This window comes from Grammomys surdaster, unplaced genomic scaffold (genome assembly GCF_004785775.1).
Source record: "Grammomys surdaster isolate TR1022 unplaced genomic scaffold, NIH_TR_1.0 125430, whole genome shotgun sequence".
Classification (NCBI taxonomy): Eukaryota; Metazoa; Chordata; class Mammalia; order Rodentia; family Muridae; genus Grammomys; species Grammomys surdaster.
This window is the reverse complement of record NW_021620297.1, coordinates 1,149,633-1,166,424: the sequence shown is the minus strand read 5'-3', so window position 1 is coordinate 1,166,424 and position 16,792 is coordinate 1,149,633. Positions and strand designations below refer to the sequence as shown.

At 43.7% G+C, this 16,792-nt stretch overlaps 1 pseudogene; it reads right to left on the bottom strand.

Moving 5' to 3' along the window:
- Positions 1 to 16,440, bottom strand: part of LOC114637925 — an 18,347-nt pseudogene extending 1,907 nt beyond the window's left edge.
- Between the last annotated feature and the right edge of the window lie 352 nt (positions 16,441 to 16,792).

Below are 16,792 nucleotides of genomic sequence, written 5' to 3'. Positions count from 1 at the left end.
TGATTAAGCAGGGACTGAAGTCTGAAGGCTGACCCACACAGCTTACACTTGAAAGGTTTCACATTAGTGTGAATACTCTGATGCTCAGTAAAATTTGAGCGTCGGCGAAAGAATTTTCCACATTCCTTGCACTGATATAGTTTCACATCAGTATGGATCCTCTGATGTTCACTAAGGTGGTACTTACGTCTGAAGGCTGACTCACACAGCTTACACTTGAAAGGCTTCTCATCACTGTGAGTTTTCTGATGCTCAGAAAGATATACCTGAAGCCGAAAAGCCTTCCCACATACATTACACCCAAAGGCTTTCTCACTTGTATGAATACTCTGGTGTTGCATAAGATAGGAGCCACTATTGAATATCTTTCCACACTGCTTACATTCAAATGATCTCTTTCCAGTATGAACGTTCTGAGGCTGAGTGATGAGCTGTGTTAGAACACTGAAGGCATTTCCACAGTCCTTGCACTGGAAGGGTCTCTCACCAGAATGAACTTTCTGATGTCGCATGAAGTTTGAGTGACGATTAAAGGCTCTCCCACAGTCATTACATTCATAGGGTTTCACACCAGCATGAATAACCCTATGATGAGCAAGGCTGGAGTCATGCTTGAAAGATTTACCACATTCATTACATTCAAAAGGCCTCTCACTACTGTGAGCTTTCTGATGTCTTGTAAGATGCCGTTGTAGTCTGAAGGCCTTGCCACAAACCTTACACTCATAGGGATTCTCTATGGAATGAATACTCTGATGCTGAGTAAGAGTTGAACTACAACCAAAGCACTTTCCATACTCTTTACATTCATATGCATTTTCTATACTGTGAGTTAGTGTGTGGCAGGTATAAGTGGGCATTTTGTCCTTGTGATCAACAACTCCTTCTTGACAACCTTCTAGACCCTTGAATGTACTATAGTTGTGGCCATTACTAAAACTGGAGCCCTGGAGTTCAAAAGTTGCACTTATATGCTTTATGGTCTGTTTGGGTAAATTTATAGTATATATATGGTTGCCTAGAAATATTTTTTGAGCTTCACAATCTGACTCCAAATCTGAAAATAAAAGAAGAAAACAAGAATATTTTATTCTTCTGTAACACACACATACAAAATCCATTAAACGAATGGCCCCACTCTAAAGCATTTTCTAAGAAGCTAAACAGGAGCATGGAGAGCAGGAATAATGAACCTTCTATTAAGAAATACTCTTTACAGTAGATCACTTGGAAATGGAAATGTATGTCTGCTTAACAAGACTGTAGCTAATTATACTGAAATAATGTTATATGAGTATTTGCATAATACACACTTTTTGGTGAAGTTTTTTGAACCAATTAATAAGAAAATAACATATCACACAAATATAAAATATCCATCATATATCAAGAAAACTGTCAGGGACCTGAAAAAACTCAAAAAAAAGGGGGGGAGGGATAAAAATCTGTGGTGGTGGTAATAATACCAGCAACAACAAACCAGAGTTACCAGGGTCATGAGTTCCAGACCAGCTTGGACTATATACTGAAACTCTGTCTAAGAAAAATAAGAACAAGCTAAGAAGAAAACAGAAAGAAAGCAGGAGAGAATTCATTGGAATTTTTTTAAAAGAATAAGGCTCTCTGGCAGGGAAACAGGTAGGCTAACTTCAGATCCTTACCCATCCCTCTCCTCCTCCAAATCCAGTCGTCAGATCTCACCCGAGATCTGTAGCAGACCACCTGCTGCAGCCTGGCGGTCCCCATCATGCAGATCTACATCTCCAAACTGAACGTTCACTCACTCACTCACTGCTTGATCCCAGTGCGCAATTCCAACAGGCGTGCCCTGGAAACTTGAAGGTCACTCTGCTCAGTGAAACAGGTAGGCTAACAGCAGATCTTCACCTCTCCTCAACTGCTCCAACTCCAATCCCCAGCCTCATCCCTAGCTCTGCAGCAGACACCTGCTGTAGCCTCAACTTGTTCTTAGCCCCATTTCCAGGGTCTGAGCAGACCTAGTGGAGCACCTGCTGCTCCCCCTCCTATGGATCCTTCAACACCCCTACATGTCAGCTCCCAATACATAGAAACACATTCAACCTAGAACTCTAGTGGCAACACCTGTCAGGACCCCAGAAAAACGTCCTACCAGGTAACACACAACCATCACACTTTCCTAAGAACCAAAGAAAGTAACAGAAAGCAAAGAACACTCAACAAAGACAAAATCAGCACCTAGAATTACGATTTTTCCTAAACCCAAATGTCTATATGCCATGTTATACAAAAACACAACACCAGTCAGGACAGTATGCCTGCACTTGTTGGGAGCCGCAATCGCCATAACGAGATGGCGACGGCGACTGCTTCCGGGTTCCTCACGGAAGGCCTGGATACTAGTGCGCATGCGCGAGCCGCGGCGCCTCTTATGCTAATTTAGGTTTACGCCAGGGACCAATCCAGATTAGACACACCATGTTCTGAGCACTGACTGACCATCCAGGATCCGGGGGCTGGGACTTCTTGGGCTATATAAGCAGCCACTTTTCTGCAGTTTGGGGCCCTCTCGCCTACAACCTAAAAGAGCTGTAATAAACCGTGTGTCAGAAAAATTCATCGTGTGTGGTGTCTTCCTTATCGGCGAGGCGGGCGCTACACATGCACTAGAGGCTAGAAACCCTACTATAGCAGGACCTGAGTACAAGCACAAGAAAAAGCCATTACAATAGCTTTTACTTCTATGACAGAGGCCATTAAAGAGCAAATGAAGAAATTCCTTTAAATAAATCTATGAAAACACAATTCATAAATGTGAATTAATTAAACAGTTCAAATAGAATGAATACAATCAAAGTACAGATAGAATCAATGAAGAAAGCCCAAACGGAGGGACATCTGGAAGTTAGAGACTGGAAAAGAAAACTTGGCAAAAAGTCTCACAAACAGAATACAAGAGATGGAAGACAGAATAGCAGACATTGAAGACATGATAGTAAAAATGGATACCTTGCCGGGCAGTGGTGGTGCACACCTTTAATCCCAGCACTTGGGAGGCAGAGGCAGGTGGACTTCTGAGTTCAAGGCCACCCTGGTCTACAGAGTGAGTTCCAGGACAGCCAGGGCTATACAGAGAAACCCTGTCTCGAAAAACCAAAATAGAAAAAGAAAAAAAAAAAATGGATACCTCTGTCAAAGAAAATGGTAAAGCTAAAAATGTTCCTGTATGAATCATCTAGGAAATCAGAGACACCAAGAAAAGACCACATCTAGGACATAAGAACAGGGGAAAGAGGAAAGACCTAGGTCAAAGGCAAGGAAACATTTTCAAAATTTCCCCATTCTAAAGAATGAGATGCCTATCAAGCAAGGTACAGGAAGCAATCAGAACACCAATTACACTGGACCAGAAAAGAAATTTCCCTCAGGACATAATAATCAAAACACTACACATACAGGACAAAGAAAGAATATTAAAAGGTGTAAGAGAAAAGGACCAAGAAACATAAAAAGGCAGACTTACTAGAACAACACATTGTTAGTATTCTGTCTAAACTCCACCTCCACAGTTATCTGGCAACACCCAGGTACGCTCCTCCCCACAGTTACCTGGCAACAGCCAGGTAGCCGTCCCCACTATAAAAGGGGCTGCTTGCCTCCTCTTCTCTCTCTTACTCTTTTACTCTCTTGCCTCTAGCTTCTCCTTGCCCGTCCTCCCTTCCCTTCCCCCTCTCTCCACATGGTCATGGCCGGCCTCCACTTCTCTCCTCTCTCTCTCCTCTTTCTCCACCATCTTCTCCCGTTTCTCTCCCTACCTTTGTCCTCTGCCCCGAATAAACCCCCTCCCCTTTGGAACCATTTGTTCTGGTGTTGTCTGTTCCAATCTGCACACAAAAGTCTAACACACATGGCTTCTCAATCCAGACTTTAGCAACCAGAATAGACTGGACAGATGTACTACAGACTCTAGAGACCACAGATACCAGCCCAGATTAGTATACCCAGGAAAAAAGTTTAACACCATACATGGAAAAGAGACATTTCATGATAAAATCAAATTTTAGCAATATCTATATAAGGATCTACCCTATAAAAGATACTAGAACAGTGGTTCTCAACTTTCCTAATGCTGTGACCCTTTAATACAGTTTCTCATGCTGTGGTAACTCCCACTATACAATTCTTTTTGTTACTTCATAATAATAATTTTGTTACTGTTATGAATCATAATGTAAGCATCTGATATTTCTAATTGTCTTAGGCAACCCCCTGTGAAAGAACCACAAGTTGAGAACCACTGCACTAGAAAGAAAACTCCAGGTTAACCACACCCAAGAAAACACAAGTAATAAATAACCCCAGATTAGCAAATGAAAAGATGAGAAATACACACCAGCACAACAAAGTAAGAGAAGTCAAGAACCACTGGTCACTGATATCTCTCAACATCAATGATCTCTAGTTCCCAGTAAAAGGACACAGACCAACAGAATGGAGTCAGAAACCTGCTGCTGCATCCAAGAAAAACACACTAACACCAAGAATAGACATCACCTCAGGGTAAAAGAATGGAAAAAAATTCCAATATCTAAGCAAATGAAATTGCTTGAGCAAGCTAGTGTAGCCATTTTAATATCTGACAAAATAAAAGACATGAAGCTGAGCTGTGCTAGAGAAGGTATTGTTAGCAGACAGTTCAAAGGGAACGGGGCCAGCAGAGTGAGAAGAGAAGACGGTTGGTGGAGAAGACGTTAGGAGACGGAGCTGAGCAGATAGGCTAGAACAGTCGTCACAGTTTGGAGCTGCATGGATTGGGAAAACTGGGAGAAGGGACTGTTTAAGTACACTGTTGGGGAATTAAGGAAGGACTAGTCAGAAGAAACCTTTGAAGGAGCTGAATTGGAAACTGGGAGGAGGGAGGGCAGGGAGTTAAGAGAACTTACTGTTTGTAAGAAAAGGAGACGTTAAAAGCAACATTTAAAAGGGAAAAAAATCCATATTTTTACACCAACTCCAATCTTAAGTCGTACTGTAAGACTCTTCTGAGCCTTAGTTTACCAGAGACCCCAGTGAAGCAGGCAGAGACGTGAATCAACGCAAAAAAGCAAGAGGAACTTTAATGATCCGATGCATTGGGGTCGTCCTCCACATGAAGGAGGCGGCAACCCCAGGCAGCCTATTTGGTCAGTTTTTATACAGTTTAAGGGGTAGACTAGAGAAACAGTGACTAGGCACAATATGATTGGCAGAACAGTGTGACTTTTAAACTAATTGGTCTTTAGGGAATGGGGTGGCAAGGACTTCCCTTATCTGTAGGTGGCAAGAGCTGGTCCACCCTGGGGAATCTGTAAATGTGCTCTGAGCCTTCCCCACCCAAAGGTGGGTTCCCTCCCCTGTGGGCTGAGGAATGTCAATCAACCTCTCCATTCCTCCTCCAAGCAAGGAATGTTAATTAGCCACTCCCATCCAGCAAGTGTCCCATGATCTTTCCAAAGTTCATGAGCTGACCTCTTCAGTACTACAGAGCTATAGTTATAAAAACAGCATGTGTAGAGGAATTGTAATCCAGCAATAAGGCTGCTCTGGCAAAGGATCACACCCAATACCTTCTAGGTCTTTGTGATCCAACTGGAATGACACATCTTTAATCCCTCTGACAGGAATACAGACATCTCATTAGCACACACCTTTACTTGGTGCCAAGTCCAGCATGGCTGTGCTGGAGCAGAGCCGGCAGGGCGCAGGCTTGTGGTTGCTTGTTTGTATTCAAATCTATATACTTCGTGTTCCTCCTTCAGGAACTGTTCTTCCTGCCAAGGTTGATGACTTCATGATAATTGGAAACGGCACAATTTGGGGAAGTGAGAATGTGTTTCTATTCCTCAGCAAAATGATAAATGCTGTGACCTAAGACACAGTCCTTAAGGCTGTGGAAAATAACTCTGAAAACATGAGTTCAAGAATATATAAACAGGCCGGGCGGTGGTGGCGCACGCCTTTAATCCCAGCACTTGGGAGGCAGAGGCAGGCGGATTTCTGAGTTCGAGGCCAGCCTGGTCTACAGAGTGAGTTCCAGGACAGCCAGGGCTACACAGAGAAACCCTGTCTGGGGTGGGAGGGGAACCTAAAAAATAAAATAAAATAAATAAAACTAAAAATAAATGTATAAACAGGATTTCTCAATTATGCAAAATATAAGAATGCAATATGAATTGCATGAGGGGCTTCATGGACCCAGGAAAACAGAGGCAGCTGCACTAAGGAGTCCAGAAAGAGAAAGGAACAGTAAAAACTAAAAACAACAATGCTCACGGTTCAAGTAATAAAGGAGCACTAGGAAGTGAGTGTTATCTCAGGGCGGAATCACACCCAGCTACGAGTATTGTTTGTGCTACAAAGGCAGCAGGTCTGATTTCATCTGCTGTGCTAATGACATGCACTTGCTGTGTTTTTCTAAAGTTATAAAATGCTGATTCACGGGATAATCAAAACGGAACCTGGGGTAGACTGTTGAATTGCTATGCAAATAAAAGGCTGGACTTTGGTCTGCAAGAGCTGAGGCACATAGAGAGGTATCTAGAGAGTTAGTACAGCTCTTTTAGAATTTTTTTCTAACAGGTTGTTGGACTTTGGTCAGAAAACCCAAGAGCTGTCTTGAGTAGAGAGCTATCTAGGGACCTATCTCAAGCAGACTACAGAACTGTTAGCTTGCACCCTTCATGTCCTTCTTCCACCACTCCCAAACACCCCTTCCTCAGGACTCCCTCTCCAAGCTGAGGCTGGACCTCAGCACCTCTGGCTAAAATATAGACATGCCCTTAGCACACACCTTTAATCTGCTGAATGACACTAAAGGTAAAGTTAGCAGAAGGACAGAGTCATGTTTGTAAGTGACAGAATAAGTCAGAGACAGGATATGATCAACTCTTGGGAGAACAGCACAGGTAACAGAAGCTTTTTGAACAGTGCAAAGAGAGATTCAGTCAGTTGAAAGGTAATACAGTTGAGTTGAGTTAGTGGCAGTTCATTTGGTGGCAGTCCCGTTCACAGAGTTCAGAGGGTAGCTCTTACTCAGACATGTGTAGAGACAGGGTCCAGAGAGAGAACAAGCTAGACACAGGTGAAGGCAGAATGAGACGGAGAATGAGGAGGGGCCAGAAGATTAGAACAGATTACAAAAGTTAGTATGAGTTCAAGCAGAGCAATTCAGTGAGAATCCCAGAGAAGCCAGATTCAGTCAGCTTACGAAGGAATTTGAGCCAGAACATGAGTTGACTCAGCCACCCGAGTTCAGAAACAGTTAGAAAAGGTAAGTTTATTCAGATGAGCATGTGGAGTAAGGGGAACACTAAATGACAATTACATCTGGCAAATAAAAGAGACTTTCACAAGCACAGTATTGGCACAAAAACAGACATGTTGATCAAGGGAAATTAACTGAAGACCCTGACATAAATCAACACACCTATGGATACCAGATTGTTGATTAAAGAAGCCAGAAATACACATTGGGGAAAAAAAGACAGCATCTTGAAAAAACTGAGGCCAGTCAAAAAGTACAGCTATGTGTACAAAAATGCAAATAGATCCATGCTTATCACCCTGTACAAAACTCTACTCCAAATGGATCAAAGATCTCAACATGAAACCAGATACACATAGAAGAAAAATGTCAAACAGACTTGAACTCATCAGCACAGGAAAAGACTTTGAACAGAATACCATCAGCACAGCTACAGAGACCCACAATTAATCAAGGGGGCTTTATAAAGCAGAAGAGCTTCTGTACAGTAAATGACACTGTCACTCAGACACAGTGGCAGCCTACAGAATGGGAAAAGAGTTTACCAACCTCACATCGCATGTAGGCCTTATATCCAAATTGTATAAAGAACTTAAGAAACTAGGTATCAAGAAAACAAGCCAACTAAAAAATGAGGTGCAGACCTAAACAGAGCGCTCTCAAAAAAGCAAACACAAATGGCTGAGAAACACTTAAGGAAATGTTCAGCCGGGCGGTGGTGGCGCACGCCTTTAATCCCAGCACTTGGGAGGCAGAAGCAGGCGGATTTCTGAGTTCGAGAGTTCGAGGCTAGCCTGGTCTACAGAGTGAGTTCCAGGACAGCCAGGGCTACACAGAGAAACCCTGTCTCGAAAAACAAAAAAAAAAAAAGGAAATGTTCAATATGTTTAGCCATCAGGGAAAAATGCAAATCACAACTACTTTGAGCTTCATCCCATACCATGAGAAGGGCTAAGATCATTAAATAAGTGATCACTCATGCTGACAAGCATGTGGAGTAAGGGGAACACTCATCCATTGATGCTGTGTGTGTAAACTTGTACAGCTACTATGAAAAGCTGTGTGGTAATTCCTCAGAAAGGTGAGCATTGATCTACCTCCAAGATCCAACGCCACCACTCTTGGGCATATGCCCATTCTAGCACAGAGACACCTGCTCAATCGTGTTCACTGCTGTTATTCACAATACTCAGAAACTGGAAACAACCTAGATGTCTATCAATAGAAGTATGAATAATGAAAATACAAAATGGAGTCGAGGGACTGTTGAACCAATGAAATTATGAAATGCTCAGCTAAGCATTAGATGGAACTAGAAAAAAATCATTCTGAGTGGGATATCATAGACCCAGAAAAAAACCAAAAATGGTGTGTATTCACTTATTGACAATACTAGCTGTTAAAATTAATAATAGACAAGCTATAACCCACAGAACTACAAAGGTTAGATATAAAGGACTGGGGGAACACAGATTTTATTTGAAAAGGCAAATAGGACAGATGGCTATGGATGGATGGATGGATGGAAGGATCAATTGGGGAGAGAGAGAAACGGGGACAAGGGAAGAAAGATGAGGAGAAGCAGATAAAGCTAAGGGTCATTTGAGGAGTAGTATGGGTAATAACACTGTAGAAACTTCCTAAAAATACACATATGTGAGGGCTATCTAAATCAAACAGCCAGATATGGGGGAACAAGAGTCCCAACTGAGCGTCTCTTGTTCCCTAATAAAGCTTATAGTTCCAGGACTGGGTTACACACATCTAACTGAGTTGTGGGCCAAAGGGGATCCATGCGAGCCAACACACAACCCAGGCTGCTGCCTGGTAGAGCGTATAGGAGAAACTAGTTAATATATGATTTTACTTAAGGCCCATTCCATAAGATGCAACCCATTCCTGACACAGGCTGAGTCACCAAGGGCCTGAAACTAGACAGGCTCCTAGGGTAAAACCAAATATTCTGCTCTAAAACTCTTTTTTTTTTTTTTTTTTTTTTTTTTCGAGACAGGGTTTCTCCGTGTAGTTCTGGCTGTCCTGGAACTCACTCTGTAGACCAGGCTGGCCTCGAACTCAGAAATTCGCCTGCCTCTGCCTCCCAAGTGCTGGGATTAAAGGCGTGCGCCACCACCGCCCGGCTTAAAACTCTTATAAGAACACAAAAGCAAAAACAGAAAAAAAAAAAAATGTAGCAATGAAAAAAAAAGACTAGGAAAATCTAATAAATACATTCAAGAGGTTTGACAATGAAATGTTCAGAAAGCTAAAATCAACCCCAAAAGTACATTTAACATGGAAAGACTCATAAAGAATACCCCTGGGCTGGAGAGATGGCTCAGTGGTTAAGAGCAATGACTGCTCTTTCAGAGGTACTGAGTTCAATTCCCAGCAACCACACGGTGTGGCTCACAACCATCTGTGATGAAATCTGATGCCCTCTTCTGGTGTGTCTGAAGACAGCTACAGTGTACTCATAGATAAAATAAATCTTTAAAAAAAAAAGGAAACTCCTTCTGATGATCATCTTGAGACGTTGATTTTATGAGTATGAGAATAACAAGGTTGTTCACACTAACTACGACTGATGGAAGACTGTAGATTATATCCTACAAAGGGATGCATGGAGACTTAGTACGAAGTGTTACATTAATAACCATCAAACAGGCTAAGGAGCAGTGTCTAAACGCGGGGTTGTAGACATAAAGACAGCTCGTAAGGCAAAATGCTGTCAATGCTTCATTTACGTAACGACATTCCCTTTTGCTTTTGCTGTTTGGTTTGGGAAGGTTTTACTGTTGCTGTGATTTCGTCAGCTTTTTATCTGTTTCTATTTTTGGTTGTGAGCCTAGCCTTTAATGGCTGAGCCATCTCTCCAGCCCTTTGTCTGTTTTTAATGACCCAGTTATCTTCACTTTATATGTCCCTGTGAGTGCATGGATGAGAACATACCATTGGCAGGCCTGGTGTCCAAGGAACCAAAAGAGAGCATCAGAGCCTTTGGAATTGGAGTACAGGAGGTTGCAAAACTGCATGTGGGTGTTGGAAACTGAGTGGGTGTTGGGAGCCAGGCCTGGGTACTCTGTAAGAGCAGGAAGTACTCTTAACCACTACGCCATTCTTCCAGTCCCTCTAGATTTTGAGATGATCTCACATGGAGCCTCTCTGACCACATGCAGTGCCTGGCAGGGCTGCAGGCTCACCTCACTCTTACTCACCTGGGCTCAGCCTGTCTGTTTCTTCCTTCACAGCCATCCAGGGCTCTTTCTCCTGCTCTAGTAAGGTGATCAGATCTGGCTTGGAAATGCAACTTCCCACTTAAAAGAAAGAAAAAGAGATGGCTCATTGTGTAGACATTTTTTTTTTTTTTTGAGACTCAGTCTAATTATCCCAGGATGTCCTAAAATCTGATATGTAAACAAGGCTGGCCTGAATTAACTTGATCTGCCTTGAAGGCATGTGTCACCGTGCTCTACCAGTGCAGATTGTCAAAACACAGACTTATAAAAATCTATGCCGCTTGGCACGGTAGATGATTGATGCCCGTGAGCCAAGTAGATGGGGGCAGACAAGATCCTTGTCTCCAAAAAAACAAAAAAAAAATTCTAAAACTGGGCACGGTGGCGCACACTGAGTCACACCTGAAGAGTGTAATCAGGCCGAGGAGAAGTTCAAGGCTGGGTTTAGTTTCTTAGCAAGTCCGAAGCAAGCCTACACTACATGAGACCCGGCTTCAACAAAAGCAATTAATAATAGAAATTAACAATAATAAGTAGTAATCACGAGGAGTTTACGATATCTATTGGGTAGGGCCAATATTAAGATTAAACACTATTTCAAATACTTGAATAGTATCTAATCTATACTAAAACAAAATTATTGTACTTTTTTTTAACTTTTCATGTATTTTTTATTTATTTATTTATTTATTTATTTATTTATTTATTTATTTACTAGGTTTTTCGAGACAGGGTTTTTCTGTGTAGCCCTGGCTGTCCTAGAACTCACTCTGTAGACCAGGCTGGCCTCGAACTCAGAAATACGCCTGTCTCTGCCTCCCGAGTGCTGGGATTAAAGGCGTGCGCCACCACTGCCCGGCTCATGTATTTATTTAGTAATGCTGGGATGAAAGTAGGTCTTGAGCATGCTGGAGAAGTGTCTACCACTGAGTTACATCCCCAGCCATGAACGCTGTTGTCATTACTGCTACTATGCTGCCTTCTTTCACATACACAGCTCATTCTTACAGATGTGCTCAGTGAGAGAGACACACTTCACACCCTAGAACTTCCTCTACAAAGCAGGTAAAGGAAGTGTTCACTGAAGGAAACAGAATGTGTCCACTTCTGGTTTAGTCAACTCTATTGATTCATTAGTAAGTAAATCACAGTGGCTCTTTTATTTAGTTGTGCAAGTACGGATGTGTGTGTGTGTGTGTGTGTGTGTACGTGTGCGTATGCGTGTGTGTGTGTGTGTGTAGGTATGCACGCAGGCATGTCTGGATAGGGCAGAGACCAGTGTTATATGTCTTTGTTGATTGGTCTCCACTTCAGTATTTGAGACAGGGTCTCTCTCTGAACCTCGAGCTCACTGAGAGGACCAACAAATGGCAGACACAAGCAGGTGCTTCATGAAGCTTCAATTTTCAGCCCAAGAAATCTCACATTAGTCCTTTGGTAAGAAGGAGGAACTCAGCTATCTCTTTTGAATTCGACTAACTGAATTTTATTTTATGTGTATATGAGTGTCTGCATGTATGTATGTCTGAGCACCACATGTGTGTATGACCATGAAGGCCAGAAGAGGGCATCATATCCCTGGAACTGGACTTACACCTGGTTGTGAGCCCTCTGTGGTGGTGGGAATCGAACCTGGATCCGCTACATGAACAGCTGATTCTCTTAACCACCAAGCTATCTCTCTAGGCCCTGATTCTATCTATGGATTCATCTACTTACTTATTTTATTTATGTGTTTGTTTAGTTTTGTTTAAAACAAGGCCTCACTATACAGACTAGCGTAGCCTGGAACTCAGGATGTATCTGAGGGTGATGCTGCACTCAGAGCAATCTTCCTGCCTTCTGAGTGAAGCAATGACAGGAATCAGTCACCATCCCAGCTTCACCTACCACTGGAAAGATGGCACTAACTTTTAATTCCAAGTGAGGAGAGCACACAGTGTACAGGACACATCCCCCATTCATGGCACACAGCCCTTACCCACTGTGACGAGGTTGCTGTAGGTCTCCAACATCATGTCCCTGTATAAGATCTTCTGAGTAGCGTCCAGGAAGGCCCACTCCTCCTGAGAGAAGTCAACAGCCACATCCCTAAATGTCACTGACCCCTGGAAGAGCAAACACAAGGAGAGTGAAATTGGGGAAGCTTTCAAGATGGAAAAACAGAAGGGAAAGGACTCAAGCGTGGGAAGGGAGCCATAAGGAAATGCTGAAGGCACATGACTGGACAACTCCCCATAAACGACGGCTGTGCCCACCTACATATCCAGTAACTGTGCCTCTCCACTACATCCACATCCTTCAGGTTATCCCCCACAAAGGAGACATGTCACTGGGTCAGGGTAAAATACGCAAGGAATCCTGTGAGTCCTTGAGTTTATCATACTATCACATGACATCATTATGATATTTTTGTCATGAGAATGATTTCTATATACTATTTAAGAGTCCATAAACTTACTAGACATATATACATATTATGTACAAGTTAGTTTTAAATTTTTTATTTTTTTTTAACCATGAATGAAAACAAAATCTTCAAGGTGGTCAATGTGTCTCAGGTCTTCCCTGACTCTGGAGACTGCAATCACCTCCCTATCACAGCCAGGGTGACCTTCCCCTCTGATACCTGAACTCCCTCCTAAAGCCTCCTCAAGCAGGTCACCTTGTCACACACATGCACAGATAACACTCACTCTCTCACCCTGGGTCATCAGCCTGACAGCACCACAGATGTCAATCAGGTTTCCCAGTGCAGTCAATGAGACCTTCACCTCAAAGCTCTGAAGCCCCAAAGCCCCTGTTTCCCTGTGAGACTGACACCTCTGCTGCAGTGACAGTCCTCCCTCACCACAGACCAAGCAGAGAGCACATGTGCAGGAATGCATTCAAAGACAACCCCAGTACCAGCTGGGAAGAGGCTCAGACAGGAAGTGCTCAGACCTGCCAACCCTCATCACTGGGCTAGGGGATTCTGGATGACTAGAAAGCTTCAAGAGGGAAAGACAAGAAGGAGTCACCTAACCTGAAAGTCCCCCTAGGTCAAGGAGAGACACACAACTTACACAGACCATGTGTTGAGAATTGGAGCTGGCCATTCTTCTTCAGGCTTCCTCCCCTGGGGACAAAAAGAAAGCCTTTCATTGGATTGTGACTTGATGTTCCCAGACTGATTTTGTCACTGTGATTTCAACAACTACATTTCTTTCTCCAGCATCCCCACTCACTCTCTCCCCTCCCACTGCGTCCGTGAACCTTGATCCAGATGTGCTTTGTCTGTTCATCTCTTGGTGGGGCTGCATATCACAGCTGCATACATGATGCTGGATTGAAAGCAGTGTGAATGCCTCTTGAAGGCACTGACCTTACTTCCGTTGTGTGACTCTACTCCATAGGGGGATTGCTGCATCACATACCCGTTCTAGTTGTAATTGAGAATCCGTCATATTGTTTTCTACTATGACTGTATTAATTTACATTCCCCCCACAACGTGTTTTTTCTCTACATCCTCTACTTTAAAATTTTTTTTCTTTCTGTGAATGAAAAAAATTAAAAAAAAAAAGATTTACTTGTTTTATAGTTCTGAGTATTTTGCATCTGTATGGGCACTGGTAGATCCTATACCTCCGGTCTCTGAGCTGTGCTCATGTACACATACCCACACACACACACACACAATTTAAAATTGAAATAATCTTGAGACAAAACCCAAACATCTAAGATCTTAGTTGTGTGGAATCTGACACTGTCATCTCACAGGACCAAGTGAAACGCTGGTTCCTGGGGTGTGAGTGGCTGAGGCTGGCTGTGCAGGATCGTGGTTGGCAGTGGGGGACATAGATCCTTAAGGGAGTTCGGAAGATGCTGATTAAACATTACCAAATTTCACCTACACAACAAAAGTTCAGGTGCTATATGGTAGCCGCCTGCGGCCAGGGATCAACTGGTTCACATGAAAGGGGGGCTGGAAATGAAAAGAGGGGCGGAGGGTGAGAGGAAATGAAGCCAAGACAAAGTTCTCTGATCAAGGCTCGAAGTTTAAGGGTCAGCTCTCAATTTAAAGGGAAAGGCCCACCTCTGAACCCCTTCTTGTTTCAGCCGGAGATGGGTGGGGGAACCCATCCTTTGTCACTGCTGGAGATATCTCAAGGCAAGCTCAGCGGGCTGTTATTCTAAGTTCCTGTAGCAGGCTGTACCTGCAGCCCAGGTGGGTAACTCCACCTAGGTCCTATTATTTGGTCTGCTGTGGTAAACAAGGTCTTTCAGGCCTGCTCAAGGCTGGGGGAAGGGCACACTCTATCACATAAAATGGTGACTATGATTAATGGTTTTGAGTAGACATTAAGCGTATTTTCTACAAAAGTGTGACAGGTTTAGTCATCCCAAAGTACATAACACTTCAAAATATTATGCTATACACAATATGAAGATTTTTCATCTGGAAAGTAAAAAAAAAAAAAAATTGGTCAACATTAGCACATTCGTTTTCTTTTCTTTGCTTTTGAAACAGTGTCCAGTGTGTGGCCCAGGTAGCCTGGACCTTGTTATGTGGACCAAGTTGACCCTGAACTCAGCGATCCTGCTTCTCCTCTAAATTGCTGGGATTAAAATGCACACCACAAAACCTAGTTTTTCTTTTTGGGTCACTTTCTTAAATAACCAACCAGCAATCGCATTATTCCTCACACTCTCTCGTCCTGCAGAACACTGAGGAGAATGAACCCAAAATTGTCTCACAGAGCAACAACTAAAGCTCACCGGGCCCTTAGTATCTGGCGGCACTGCACGAACCAAGACTCCAACCCGGTTACCACAGATCCTCACGTTCAACCACAGCATTGCTCACCTGCATCTGGCCAATGTTACTCCACACAAACATACTCGGACAATTACTAGCTCTCAGAGATGCCAAATTTAGTTCTATCACTTTCCCACTCCCGAAATCCTCAAGAGTGAACTGATCATCTACCGCCTACATTCCTGCCCTGCTTTGAAAGACAGGCCGGTAAAGATCAACGGCCATCCTGACGCGTGACGCCATCGAAATAGGAATCGATTTAGAAATCCGGAGTCTGAAAACCCTAACGTTAACCTCTGGACGTTCCTATCTAGAACGTCCTAGGAAAAGGGTGTGATTGCAGTGAGAAAATGGCAAGGGTCGTTGAAATGATAAGGTGAATATTAAGTGGGAAAAAAAGGGACAACGTATGGGCCCCAGTGGTAAAGGTATCTATCAATTTTCACGTTCCTCCTTCATTTACTGATAGTTCCATATTCTAAAACTAAAACCTCACGCCCCAAACTGAAACACCAAACTCGTTCTTGAGTCTTAGATGTGTAGCAGTAACGATCTCATTCTTCTCCAGCTCTCCTTTTGAGACCGACTAGGAGAATAAGCATGAGATCCCAGACTATATCCGAGAGCATCCTCACGGAGCGCTTGCCTTCGCTTCCCTCATCACTCACAAGGCTAGAGCTCCGAGTAATTTAGGGAATTCAACAAGTAGCTGCCCCTCGCCCCAGGCGACCCTCGGAGGCACTTCCGGCCTCAAATCAAGCTCAAGTCTGAACCTCGGGGAAAGCTTCCCTTCAGACTGCACACATGACCTCTCCTTAGCGACTCTTGGCCCTCTCCTTCAGTCCCTATGGCCGTGAGAGAAAATGACAAGCACGGTGACACAGATCACGCAGAGAGCTCAAGGTGTGTATACACAGAGAGACGCGCACACGCAAACACACAGGCTCACACACGCCTCAACATCTCCATCCACCCTACACCAGCGCCCACACCGGTACCCAGCCCGCTGGCTCCCGCCTTACTCTGTGGAGACCGATGTCAACCAGCAGTTTCTTCTTCCGACCAGAAAGATCGGACTTTCCGTATTGGTGGCACCACGATGCCGAAGACCCTCGGCTGCTGCTTCTGGTACTAGCGGAGCCTTCAAGAAGCCCGGCGTTTCCGAGAGATCCCAGCATGCAACCGCTCTGCCCATCCGGGAACTGGGCCCAATGGCTTGTGGGAGTTCCCACGGTGGGGGTCGGGGAGCTCCCGGTGCTTATAGAGGAGACTCCCTCCTGTGATTGAAACGTAGTTCCGGGTTCTGTGCGTAAAGCAAATTCTCCTCTCCAGTGGAGGGGACAGCTGAGCCGAAAATTTAAAGTTCAGAGTAGAAAGTAAGATCAGATCGGAATGGACGCTTTGCCTGAGACCCACTGAGTGGGATTCCACCTCTCTGTGCTCTGGTAGGGTCTATGGTAAATTTGAAAAGACTG